This window comes from Rhinoraja longicauda, chromosome 21 (genome assembly GCF_053455715.1).
Source record: "Rhinoraja longicauda isolate Sanriku21f chromosome 21, sRhiLon1.1, whole genome shotgun sequence".
Lineage (NCBI taxonomy): Eukaryota > Metazoa > Chordata > Chondrichthyes > Rajiformes > Arhynchobatidae > Rhinoraja > Rhinoraja longicauda.
The window spans coordinates 2,552,962-2,563,758 of NC_135973.1; positions in this window are offsets into that span (position 1 = coordinate 2,552,962).

Genomic DNA, 10,797 nt, shown 5'->3' on the forward strand with positions numbered 1-10,797 from the left:
TTAAATTAAATCTTTTCCCCTTCACCTTGTACCTCTGTCCTCTGGTCCTCGATTCCCCTACTCTGGGCAAGAGACTCTGCGTCCACTTGATCTATTCCTCTCAACATTTTATAAATTCAAATGATACAGCTCTAAATCTTTAGCTAGACGCCATGTTTTAACCCTTTGAAAATCAGAAGGTAATTTAAAGGTCATTTCAACAGGTACATGGACAGGATAGGTTTAGAGGGACATGGGCCATTCAGGGGCAGGTGGGACTAGTGTAGATGGGGCATGTTGGTCAGTATGGGCAAGTTAGGCCAAAGGGCCTGTTTCCATGCTGTGTGACTCTAGTTCTTGAACGCTCCACTCGAATGATATTATTTTTGTGGAAACTGGGGAACTTTATATCTTAGTGATGGTGCATTTGTTTTTCAATCAGGCATTTCTAATTTCTTCAATGTAATACATTTATTGATCAAACTCTTCTTTATTTCTCTGCAGATGACATCAATTTAACTTGCAACACGCTTTACCTTAATTAGGCCGGAACAGTAACGAGAATAGTCTGGCCACATTTGGTTGTGATTTTAGTTTTAGTTTAAGATATACATCGTGGAAACAGGCCTTTTGGCCCCACCGAGTCCATGCCGTTCGCACAAGCCCTACGTCATCCCACTTTCTCATCCACTCCCTACACACTGGGCGAAACTTAATGAGGCCAATTGAACTACAAACCCGCACGTGTTTGGAGTGTGTGGGTGGAAACCGGAGCACCCGGAGAAAACCCAGGGGTTCACAGGGCTGCACGGTGGCGCAGCGGTACAGTTGCTGCCTTACAGCGAATGCAGGAACCCATTCCTGCTTTCTCCCCATATCCGTTGATTCCTTTGGCCCTAAGAGCTAAATCTAACTCTCTCTTGAAAACATCCAGTGAATTGGCCTCCACTGCCTTCTGTGGCAGAGAATTCCACAGATTCACAACTCTCTGGGTGAAAACGTTTTTTCTCATCTCAGTCCTAAATGGCCGACCCCTTATTCTTAAACTGTGTGACCCCTGGTTCTGGACTCCCCCAACATGGGGAACATTTTTCCTGCATCCAGCCTGTCCAATCCCTTAAGAATTTTATATGTTTCTATAAGATCCCCTCTCTCATCCTTCTAAATTCCAGTGAATACAAGTTCTCACTTCGTTCACCTACTTTGAATGTTAATGGCTTGGAGTGCAATTTACTCCAAACTCTTTAGACTTGAAGGTGATCGCTCCACCTACTGTGTCAGGATGAAGCATGAATCATTTTAATGATGTGTTGTCAATCCAAACAGCCTCTGATCGTTAATTTTGCTGCTGATGATGTTCATCTCTCCATAGCTTCACATTAGGGCGGCACGGTGGCGCAGCGGTAGAGTTGCTGCCTCACAGCGCCAGAGACCTGGGTTCCATCCTGACCTTGGGTGTCTCTGTACGTGCAGGTTTGTAGTTTAATTGGCTTCTGTTAAATTGTAGGATGGAACTGGTTTACCGGTGATTGCTGGTCGGCACAGACTCGGAGGGCCGAATGGCCTGTTTCCACGCTGTATCTCTGAACTAAACTAAACTAGATCTTGTGGCATCTTTCCACTTGCTGCTCACATATGTTCATTTGTACTGATCTTTTGCAAACAACTATGAAAATCTCCAGAAGAACACAGAATGCTGGAGTAACTCAGCGGGTCAGGCAGCATCTCTGGAGAACACGGATTGGTGACGTTTCACAGAGTGCTGGAGTAACTCAGCGGGTCAGGCAGCATCTGTGGAGAGATGGAGTGGGTGACGTTTCACAGAGTGCTGGAGTAACTCAGCGGGTCAGGCAGCATCTCTGGAGAACACGGATTGGTGACGTTTCACAGAGTGCTGGAGTAACTCAACGGGTCAGGCAGCATCTCTGGAGAACATGGAGAGGTGACATTTCATTTCGAGATCCTTCTTCAGACTGTAAGTTCCCCTGCTGAGTTACTCCAGCACTTTTCTGTCCTTTTATGTATTAACCAGCATCTACTGTATGAAAATGACCACTTAACAGGTATCACTGCTTAAAGACTGGTTTGGAGAAACAAGAAACTGCAGAAATCTTTTGTTTGTTTTTATGTCTTGTTTGCTTTGTAAAGCGTCTTTGAGTATCTTGAAAAGCGCTATATAAAATAAATGTATTATTATTATTATTATTAGATGCTTGAATCTGAAGGAGAATTCAACTCCAGCTCATTGCTTTTCTGCATATAGTTTCACGGTTTAATACTTTGTGAATGGAGTACCCTCAATAGCCATGATAAATACTGGTTTACGACGATGTGGCCAGGACTTGAGGGCCCTCAGGTTCATATTAAATCTGTCGTCTCTCACCTTAATCCTGTGAGAAAATATGACCCCGTCTACTCTGGTCGTGATTTTATACCGCTCGTTTCTAAGACCATCCCTCAGCTTCCAAAGAATAAAGTCTCAGCCTGCCCAACAGGTCCCACCAGTGGGAACATCCTCTCCACATCCACTCGAACCAGATCCTCAACTCTTACATCAATTTTATTTTGGATGGGCACATGGAAATGCAGGGAATAGAGGGATATGTTTCAAGTACTGTACCGACAGATGGGATCAGATGAACTCAGCATCATCTAGTTTAGTTTAGAGATACAGCGAGGAAACTGGCCCTTCGGCCCACCGGGTCCTCGCCGCCCAGCGATCCCCACACACTAACACTATCCTACACACACTAGGGACGGTTTTTAAATTTACCCAGCCAATTAAGCTACAAACCTGCACGTCTTTGGAGTGTGGGAGGAAACCGAAGATCTCGGAGAAAACCCACGCAGGTCACGGGGTGAACGTACAAACTCCGTACAGACAGTGCCCGTAGTCAGGATCGAACCTGAGTCTCCGGCGCTGCATTCGCTGTAAGGCAGCAACTCTAACGCTGCGCCACCGTGACGGCCTTCAGTACAAACATGTACTGTTCACACATTTTCCCCATCCTGTACTGTTTTATGTTTTATGTATTATATCTATCTATATATTATTAAATATTATTATTATTATTATTATTATTATTATTATTATTATTATTATTATTATTATTATTATTATTATTATTATTATTATTATTATTATTATGATGATGATGATGTATACATAATCACGTATAGGAAAGAACTGCAGATGCTGGTTTAAATCGAAGGTAGACACAAAATGCTGGAGTAACTCAGCGGGTCAGGCAGCATCTCTGGAGAACATGGATAGGTGACGTTTCGGGTCAAGGCCAACCAAAACGTCACCCATTCCTTCTCTCCCGAGATGCTGCCTGACCCGCTGAGTTACTCCAACATTTTGTGTCGACCTTGTGTATATATCATGTATATATTATTATATATTATTATGTATCTACAGCATGATTACGATGTATCATATCTATCTGTGTATTATATCTATGTTCTATGGATTGCATCAACCATGTTAATCTCCACCATTTCAACAGTTCAACAGTTCAACAGAGCTTTATTTGTCATTCGGTACCAAGGTACCGAACGAAACTACATAGCAGTCACACAAAAAAAAGAACACAAGACACATGACCCCAACACAAACGCCCATCACAGTGACTCCAAACACCCCCTCACTGTGATGGAGGCAACAAAACTTCCACTCTCTTCCCCACGCCCACGGACAGACAGCTCGTCCCCGACCGACCCGCACAGTCCCCGCAAGGGGATGGAAGTCCCCGCGGCCGAGCCGCACCGGGCGCTGAAACGTCTCGCGGCCGAGCCGGGTGATGGAAGGCCCCGCGACCGAGCCGTGCGCAGGTATGTCCCGCGGCCGAGCCGCGCTGGGCGATGTTAGGTCCCGCGGCCGAGCCGTGCCGGGTGATGGAAGGCCCCGCGGCCAAGCCGCACCGGGCACTGTTAAGCCCAGCGGCCGAGCCGCACCGGGCAATGGAAGGCCCCGCGGCCAAGCCGCACCGGGCGATGTTAAGTCCAGCGGCCAAGCCGCACCAGCGATGAAAAGTCCCGTGGCCGAGCCGCGCCGGGCGATGTTAGGCCCCGCGGCCGAGCCGCACCGGGCACTGTTAAGTCCAGCGGCCGAGCCGCACCAGCGATGTTAGGCCCCGCGGCCGAGCCGCACCGGGCGATGGATGGCCCCGCGGCCAAGCCGCACCGGGCACTGTTAAGTCCAGCGGTCGAGCCGCACCGGGCGATGTTAAGTCCAGCGGCCGAGCCGCACCAGCGATGTTAGGCCCCGCGGCTGAGCCACACCCCGCGCCGTGAGGAAGAGACCTAAAAGAGAAAGGTTTCCCCCACCCCCCACCCACACCACCCCCCACCCACACCACCACCCCCCACACATACACAACCAAAAAAAAAAAAAAACCATCCCATCACCGACACACAACAAAAAAAAAAGGAAAAAAGACAAACAGACTGCTAGCGAGCCGCAGCCGTTAGGCGCCGCCAATTCCGCTTTAATTGTTTATTAAACCAATTTCAGTATTGGAGAATTCTGTGCCTGCTTTATGTGGCTTCAGACATGTGCTCTCTTGCCTACGTGTGTGTGTGTGTTTGTGTGTGTGTGGCTCTTCTTTAAGATGTCCCAGAGGATCCCTCTGTCGGGAGTGTGGCTCTGCAAAATACCCGTTTGACGTGTCTTACAAGTTGCTAATCAGTAGAGCGCTCCTTGCACTTAACCCTGACAGAATCTTTAGGCTCCCCTGTGACCATGGGCAGAAAGTGAAGGTATCACAAAATGCTGGAGTAACTCAGCGGGTCAGGCAGCATCTGGGATGTTGCCTGACCCGCTGAGTTACTCCAGCATTTTGTGATACCTTCGATTTGTGCCAGCGTCTGCATTTATTTTCTTACATGGGCAGAAAGTGAATTGTTTAATTTCTTCCTGATGTTAAGGATGGACACACACACGCACACGCACGCACGCACGCGCGCACACACACACACACGCACACACGCACACACGCACACACGCACGCACGCACGCACGCACGCACGCACGCACGCACGCACGCACGCACACACGCACACACGCACACACACACACACACACACATTTCTCACCCCAGTCTCAGTTTTAAGCCACATCGGACTCCTGAAGACAAAAGGAACCGCAGGTGCTGGTTTACAAAAAGAAGACACAAAGTGCTGGAGGATCTCTTCCGGTCAGGCGGCATCTCTGGAGAACATGGACAGGTGCTGGAGACCCGCTGAGTTACTCCAGCACTCTGTGAAACGTCACCTATCCATGTTCTCCACAGATGCTGCCTGACCCGCTGAGTTACTCCAGCACTCTGTGAAACGTCACCTGTCCATGTTCTCCACAGATGCTGCCTGACCCACTGAGTTACTCCAGCACTCTGTGAAACGTCACCTGTCCATGTTCTCCACAGATGCTGCCTGACCCGCTGAGTTACTCCAGCACTCTGTGAAACGTCACCTATCCATGTTCTCCAGAGATGCTTCCTGACCGGAAGAGATCCTCCAGCACTTTGTGTCTTCTTTTTGTAAACCAGCACCTGCAGTTCCTTGCGCCTTCAGGAGTCCGATGTGGCTTAGAACTGAGTTTGTGTTTTATAGGATTCCTCAAGATGTGTTTGTACTGAGGCTGGAATATGATTCCTCTTATCACAACTTATTAGCTTGTGCCATTTTGTGATACTGACTCTTAAACATCCTTCTCATTTCCAGTGTAGATTCTGATTGATTTGGATGTGATTTCTGTCAAGGGCAATAGCTAACTGACTGGAAATCGGCTAAAGCTTACTGCAATAACATTGAATAATGTTTCACCGTTTGAGAAATAGCGAAATATTTTGGTCTTATTCTTCGGTTGTTCTAGTGCGTCTCCTGGGAGGTGCACACAAGGACATTATACGTTTATTCTGTAGTGCAGTGTGTGTGTATGTAAGTCATGCTGAGAGTGACTTGCTAAAATCTACTACAGATATGGCCACAATTTCAGAGATCAAACAAAGAATATGTTTGCTATTTTGCAATGTACATGTTTAGTTTAGTTTAGTTCAGAGATACAGCACAGAAACAGGCCCTTTCGGCCCACCGGGTCCGCGCCGACCAGCGATCCCCGCACACTAACACTATCACATGCCATCCCTGTGTGGTACCTCAGCTGCACGGAGGCAGAGAGGAAAGCTCTTCAGCGGGTAGTCCACAGAGCTCAGAGGACCATCGGAACACAGCTACCAGCCTTGGAGGGCATCTACAACACACGATGCCTCAGAAAAGCCACCAGCCCATCCACAAAGACTCTTCACACCCCTGCAACAGTCTGTTCGGACTTCTACCATCGGGCAGACAATACAAGGCCTTCTACGCCCGCACCTCCAGACTCAGGAACAGCTTCATCCCCAGGGCCATAGCTGCTATGAACCGGTCCTGCTGAGCCGGATGGTCACATCGCACAGTGAACCGGCACAGATCTACTTGCACTTTATTCTGTTTTAAAACTGTTCTAATTTGTTTCATTGGGTTGTTGTTGTTTAAATTAATACTAACTAGCTAATTAAATTATTGCATCGTATGGGAGGCGCATTCCCAATTTCGTTGTACAATGACAATAAAGATATATACAGAGAATACAGAATACAGAATACAGAGCCTTTATTTGTCATTCGGTACCGAGGTACCGAACGAAATTACGTTACCAGCAGTCACACAAAAAAAAGAACCACAAGACACATAACCCCAACACAAACATACATCACAGTGACTCCAAACACCCCCTCACTGTGATGGAGGCAACAAAACTTCCGCTCTCTTCCCCACGCCCAAGACCCCGCAGCCGAGCCGCACCGGGCGCTTAAACATCCCGCGGCCGAGCCAGGCGATGGAAGGCCCCGCGGCCGAACCGTGCGCAGCTAAGTCTCGCGGCCGAGCCACGCCGGGCGATGGAAGGCCCCGCGGCCGAGTCTGAAAGTCCAGATATAACACATCGACTGGTTCTCCCTTATCCACTCTACTATTGTATTGTATTGTATTGTATTGTATTGTATTGTCCTTGGTCCTAAAAGACTTCCCCCTTATCCTTAAGCTGTGACCCCTGGTTCTGGACTCCCCCAACATCGGGAACAATCTTCCCGCATCTAGCCTCTCCAACCCCTTAAGAATTTTATATGTTTCTATAAGATCCCCCCTCAGTCTTCTAAATTCCAGCGAGTACAAGCCTAGTCTATCCAGTCTTTCTTCATATGAAAGTCCCGCCATCCCAGGGATTAATCTAGTGAACCTTCTCTGTACTCCCTCTAAGGCAAGAACGTCTTTCCTCAGATTAGGAGACCAAAACAGCACACAATACTCCAGGTGCGGTCTCACCAAGGCCCAGTACAACTACAGTAGAACCTCCCTGCTCCTAAACTCAAATCCTCTTGCTATGAATGCCAACATACCATTCGCTTTCTTCACTGCCTGCTGCACCTGCATGCTTGCTTTCAATGACTGGTGCACCATGACACCCAGGTCACGTTGCATCTCCCCTTCTCCCAATCGGTCACCATTCAGGTAATACTCTGCTTTCTTGTTCTTGCCGCCAAAGTGGATAACCTCACATTTATCCACATTATATTGCATCTGCCATGCATTTGCCCACTCGCCTAATCTATCCAAGTCACTCTGCAGCCTCCTAGCATCCTCCTCGCAGCTAACACTGCCACCCAGCTTCGTGTCATCCGCAAACTTAGAGATGTTGCATTCAATTCCCTCGTCCAAATCATTAATATGCACTGTAAATAACTGGGGTCCCAGCACTGAGCCTTGCGGTACCCCACTAGTAACTGCCTGCCATTCCGAAAAGGACCCATTTATTCCTACTCTTTGCTTCCTGTCCGCCAACCAATTTTCTATCCACCTCAACACTGAACCCTCAATACCGTGTGCTTTAAGTTTGTACACCAATCTCCTATGTGGGACCTTGTCGAAGGCCTTCTGAAAGTCCAGATATAACACATCGACTGGTTCTCCCTTATCCACTCTACTAGTTACATCCTCGAAAAATTCTATAAGATTCGTCAGACATGATTTGCCTTTGGTAAATCCATGCTGACTTTGTCCGATGATTTCACCACTTTCCAAATGTGATGCTATCACATCTTTAATAACTGACTCTAGCATTTTCCCCACTACCGATGTTAGGCTAACTGGTCTATAATTCCCCGTTTTCTCTCTCCCTCCCTTTTTAAAATGTGGGGTTACATCAGCAAAAAGTGGGGTTACATTAGCCCAATGTCCGCAATGGGGTAGAGGTGAATCGGACAGTGCCCCAGCTTGTGGAAGGGCCGTTCAGAAGCCTGATCACAGAGTGGAAGAAGCTGTCCCTGAGTCTGGTGGTGCGCGCTTTCAAGCTTCTGTACCTTCTGCCGGATGGGAGCGGGGAGAAGAAGGAATGGCCGGGGTGGGGCAAGTTGTGTAGGAAAATAACTGCAGATGCTGGTACAAATAGAAGGTATCACAAAATGCTGGAGTAACTCAGCGGGTCAGGCAGCATCTCAGGAGAGAAGGAATGGGTGACGTTTCGGGTCGAGACCCTTCTTCAGACTGATGTCAAGGGAGGGGGGCATACTCTGGGATCAGCCAATCATCCCTGTCCCGCCTGCAATTGGTCCAAAACGCCACAGCGAGAGCCCTGACGGGTACCTGTAAAAGGGACCACATCACCCCGATTCTGGCCTCTCCCCACTGGCTCCCAGTACAGTACAGAATCCTCCTATTCACATACAAAGCCCTAAACAGGCTTGCCCCCCCTTCCCCCCCCCCCCTCCCCCCCATATCAAACATCTTCTAACCCACCACTCTATCTCCAGGTCCCTCAGGTCGGCCGACTTGGGGCTACTGACTATCCCGCGGTCTAGGCTTAAGCTCAGGGGTGACCGCACTTTTGCGGTTGCAGCTCCTAGACTGTGGAACAACATCCCTCTCCCCATCAGAACTGCCCCCTCCATCGACTCCTTTAAGTCCAGGCTCAAAACCTATTTCTACTCCCTAGCGTTTGAGGCCTCTGAGGGGGGGGTGGGGGCTGTGAACTGTTTATGTATGTGCTGTTATGTTTGTGTGCCATTGTATGTTCGTTTCTTAGTACCTGGACTGATGTACAGCACTTTGGTCAACGTGGGTTGTTTTTAAATGTGCTATACAAATAAAATTGACTTGACTTGACAAAGAAAGGATGTAGTTGGAGACAGTAAGACAGTGGTCTTTGATTAAAAAAATGCAAGTCTAATGAAATTGTTGGCGCCAGTTGACTTTCAGTATTAATATCTCATCCTTCCAAGGAAGGAGCTCATCTGTCATGTAGATCCCAGCGGCAATCTGCAGTCAAACTCCAAAAATAACCCTGGATCCCTTTACAGATTTTTATGATGTTATTCCACAACAACGGAAAAGAATGATCGTAGGTGGAAATCACTCTTTGATCATGCGTATGGGTATTGGGGTCATTATTGGCAGGGACAGTGAAAAGCTTTGGTTGGTGTGCTATGTAATTAAATCAGATCACAGGCACGGGTTACTGATTGTGGATGATCAGCCATGATCAGATTTTTTTTTTTAGATTTTAGAGATACAGCGCAGAAACAGGCCCAATTGTGGACGTACCCCAGACCATCACACACAAACCAACCTCCCTCCCACCGACTCCATCTACACCTCACGCTGCCTCGGCAAGGCCAGCAGCATAATCAAGGACCAGCCTCACCCCGGCCACTCCCTCTTCTCCCCTCTCCCCTCGGGCAAGAGGTACAGAAGTGTGAAAACGCACACCTCCAGATTCAGGGGCGGTTTCTTCCCAGCTGTTATCAGGCAACTGAACTGTCCTACGCCAACCACAATAGACAATAGACAACAGGTCCAGGAGGAGGCCATTCAGCCCTTTGAGCCAGCACCGCCATTCACCGTGATCATGGCTGATCATCCACAATCAGTACCCCGTTCCTTCTTCTCCCCATTCAGCCTGACTCCGCTATCTTTAAGAGCTCTATCTAACTCTCTCTTGAAAGCAGCCAGAGAATTGGCCTCCACTGCCTTCTGAGGCTGCAAATTCCACAAATCCACAACTCTCTGAGTGAAAAAAACTAGTCAGGATCAAACCCGGGTCTCTGGCGCTGTGAGGCAGCAACTCTACCGCTGCGCCACCGTGCCGCCATGTCTAGAACTTGATTGAATATGGTCTCGACCCGAAACGTCACCCATTCCCTCTCTCCCGAGATGCTGCCTGACCCACTGAGTTACTCCAGCATTTTGTGTCTACCGACTCACAACTAAAACTCCATGTTAGCATAAGCCACACTGTAGATAGATCGGGGTGACTTTGTTTTGGAGGCAGGTGTAAGCCGATAATTAATAGTCACAATTTTAAACTAAGCACAGAATTTGTCTTTAGCATCAAGAATCAGCAGATTTGCAAAGAATAGCAGTGGACTCGAACACCTGTGTTTTGGCATTGAGTTGAAATCAGCATTTTGATTAACCAGGACATATCCTGAAATACTCTGTGTGCAAGGACACACATATTCTTGTTCCATGTGAGCAGGAATCCTGCTTTCCTGATTTCTTTAACAAGCAATCTTCCAAATGTTTAGTTCAGTTTACTGTAGTTTAGTTTAGTTTAGTTTAATTTAGTTTAGTTTAGACAAATGCAGCGTGGAAACAGGCCCTTCGGTCCAACTTGCCTGTACCGACCCATGTGTCCCACTTACTCCAGTCCCACCTGCCTGCATTTAGACAGGTTCCCTCTAAACCTATCCTATCCATCAAAGTTTAGTTTAGTTAAGTTTA